Raw genomic sequence first — 3,608 nt, 5'->3', positions numbered from 1 at the left:
TTTCTTGGAATTTCCATGCAGGAATTGAATCCTCCTGCATTCCCCGCACACCCCTGGATCCCTGCAGTCCCTGGGATGGGAAAAYGAGCAGGACAGAGGGAGGATTTAACCCCAAACCCCTCATGCCAGGTGGATGGAGGGCAAAAAAGCAGCAAGAAATCAAGAGAGAGGGAGAGAATTTAAACCCCTCATTGGCCACAATTTTTCCCCAGAGCTCCCTGTGGAAAAAAAAAAAAAAAAAAAAAAAAAAAAAAAAAAGTTGGACTAGCAGCACATTTTAATGGGATACGTGTCACGCTGCTCTGGGCACAGCCAGGTCAGTGGGGAAATGCTTTGGGAGATTTTGGAACATTTTTTGGCCTGGAAAGAGCTGCAATCCCAAAAACACCGGGACTGGGGATGCAGCTTCTCCAGGCAAAGCCACCCCACTCCCACCCTCCCAAAATCCCTCCGCGCCACCAAATTGCCTCTAATGAGCTCCCATTTCTTCCCAGACATTGTTTTCCCCTCCTCGGCCTCATTAAAGCAATTTAAAGACAATTTGGAAGCGTTTTCCCCACGCAAACCGCAGCGGCTGAACCCGGCGCTCGCGGCTGCGGGGGCTCCTCTGCGCCGGGGGCTCATTTGCTCCCGGGATTTTGGGTTTAGAGAATACCGGATAAACCCCGGGAGCAGCAGAAAGGGCTTTTCTGGGAGCGTTTCTCACTGGTTTATTCMCTGTTGCAGGTGGCTGCATCCCGGCTGGGGGTTTGAGGATGGAAAAGGGGAAAATTGCCGAATATTCAGATTTTTTTTTGACCGGGGATACAGCGTGTCCGGGCAGCGGAGCATGTTTGGGTTGGATTGAGCAGGTTCTGCCCAAAATCCCACATTCCAAGTCACCGATAAAGGGATTTTRGATGGTCAAGGTCGGTTCTTGCTTTGTCCCAAACAGCACCACGTCCCTCAGGAGCAGCCAAATCCCGGTGTCCCGGGCTTGGATCACTCTCGGGGTGCCTAGCCCCGGGGCTCTATGGGGACAACGGGAGCAGCTGAAGCCTGAGAAGAGACAGGAGTGCTGCGGGCCCTGACACTGGTGGCGTTTGTCCTGTCCCAGTGCGACACTGCGCATTCAACTGGGAGCCGGATCAGCCGCCCGAGCCCACCGGGCTTTCTGTAGGGGTGGCAGCCCCCAAAGTGCCAGAGGGGACCCCAAGAGCCCCTGCAGCCACCCCGGGCGGTCCTGGGTGTGGGAGAGGCGGCCGGGTGGGCAGCGGAGTCCGGTGGCCAGAGGGGAGCGGGCGGGCAGCGCGGTCCGGTGGTCAGCGGGGAAGCCCCGGCAAACCGGAGCGGCCGAACCGGGGAACCCCCGCGCTACCGGAGGGGCCACGTGCGATTTCCCGCCACGCCCCGGTGGGCGTGGCCACACCCGGCACTGCCCTTATGTGGAGCCGGTGGGCGTGGCCGAGGCGCTGCCGCGCTGGCATTGGCGGGGCGGGAGCGGGAAGGGGCGTGGTCATAGCGGGAGGGGGCGGGGCTTGGGGCGCCGGTTCCCGTCAAAAGGCGGCAGCGGGACGGGAGGGCGGGGGCGGTGGGATTGGAGCGCAGGTACGGGGTTGGGGTGCACCGGGGACACCGGGCCGGGGTCACGGCGGGGAGATCCGGCTCTTCTCGGGGCTGCCGTGGCTCCCGCGGTGCGCGGCACACCGGGGTGTCCGCTGTGGGTGACGCGGGGGCGGCTGTTCCGGGGGTCCCGGGGGGAGCGGGTCCATGGGGGTACCCCAGGGGTGAAGGGAGGGGGCACTCCCCTGACATGTCCAAGGACACGGGGGGTGCCCCGAGGGTTTGGGGTCCCGCCGGGGCGTTGAGGCTCCCCCGTGCTTCCTGGTTTGGGCTTGCGGTGTTCCCCGTCCCGGTTTGGGGGTCCCGGCTGGGTTTGACTCCCCCGGTGCCCCGGGAGGGGTTGGGGGTCCCCTGTGACACCCCCTGACCCTCACTGTCCCCCCTTAGCTGGGGGCTCTCGGGCTTTTCCCTGGCAGAATTAGGATCCCCCTTAGGGCTGGGGGTGTCTCCGCTCCTCTTGGGGTGTCCCTGTCCTTCTCTGGGGGCGGCTCGTGGTTTGGGGGGATCAGGGACCCCCCAGAGCAATCCTCTMTCAGCTCTGACACCCCTTCCCCCCAAAGATCCGAGCTCACCCCGGAGCTTTGGGGTGCTGTCACCACATCCCGGAAAGTCGTCGCTGTTCCTCCCACCTTTTTGGGGCTCCCCTTTTTTTTAGGGGGGGGCTCGGAACCGGGGAATTCCCGTGGGCTTCGGAGGAGTTCGTTGGTGATTTAGGGTTTCCTGTAATAGGATTTTAGRRCTTCTKKCCGCTCTCTTGATTCATTGCTTGAWTTAAGCYTGTGTTCAAGTCCCAATCTGGGGTGTTTCAAGGTTGATTTGAGGGGGGGGGGATCTGAGACCCCCGGCACGGCATTAATTCCGATAATTTRTAATTCCCCAGTGCCTTCCCATGATTTGGAGCCGTCCCGAGCCGGGCCGGAATCCGGGAGCTCCCAGCAGCAGGAAAAGAAAGGTACGCGGGGATTTGCTGCACCAGGAACTGGGCACCCCAAAAAAAAAACCGTTTTTGGGGCCGAACGGTKTGGGACCGGCAGAGGCAGCGGAGCGGCTCCTTCCTCTTGTTTCTTGTTTTCCCTGGCTGGAGGTTTGAGAAAAGTTGGCTTTTTTTTTTTTTTTTTTCTTCGGAAAGTGGTTTTCAGGAGAAGCGACGTTTTTGCGGCGTCTCCTCCCCCGGAGCCGCCCGTGACTCATCTTCCTCCCGGCCGCGCTGGGGACACGTGCGGGGGGGTCCGAAAAATCCAGGAAAATTCGGATTAAAGTGAAGGGCGAGGGGGTAAAAAATCCAGGAAACTGATGGTGAAACGCCGAGGTTTGAGGAAAAATCCGGAGAAATGAGAGGGAAAACGAGGTGTGAAAGGAGCAAAAATCCAAGGAAATTGAGATTAGATCGAGGTGTGAGTGCAGCAGAAATCCAGGGAAATTAAAGGAGCCCAAAAATCAGGGAAATGCTGAGGAAGCCCCAAGGTCTGAGGGGAGCAAAAATCCAAGTAAATTGATGGGGAAAACCCCAAGGTGTGAGAGGAACAAAAAGGGAGCTCAGTGGAAGGGAACTGAGGCTTTAATTTCTCATTTGAATAAAATCTCRRYYGSTTTTTGGCCRRTAAARTTAAAAAGAGTTTTTAAAAAWKTTWAWYMARKTWAAWWAARKTTWRAAAAAGCCCTKGGGTTGCGCTGGGCTGATGGAAATGGGGTGAAATAAGGGGGAAAATTGCCAGGCTGAGGTCTGGGATCCCCTCTGGAACGAGGAAAATTTAGGAAATGATGGGAGATGGGGCAGGAAATAACAGAAGAGCCCAAAATTCAGGATTTTCCTCAGAGAAAAAACACATCTGGGGTTATTGCTGGGTGTTGCTTCCCTGAATCCCACGGTGTTTAGGGAGAAATAAATGGAAAACTCAATTTTTTTTCCCATTTAATGGCTAATCCTGCTCKCAGGAGTAATCTTTAACCTCCTGTTGCCGAGCCAAAGCAGAGCCAGCCTGGCCCAAGATCCTGGGGAGGAAATT

The sequence above is a fragment of the Malurus melanocephalus genome, unplaced genomic scaffold (genome assembly GCF_030028575.1).
Source record: "Malurus melanocephalus ecotype Western Australia unplaced genomic scaffold, MMel_1.1 scaffold_2155, whole genome shotgun sequence".
In the NCBI taxonomy this organism is placed as follows: domain Eukaryota; kingdom Metazoa; phylum Chordata; class Aves; order Passeriformes; family Maluridae; genus Malurus; species Malurus melanocephalus.
This window is presented reverse-complemented; position numbering follows the sequence as displayed.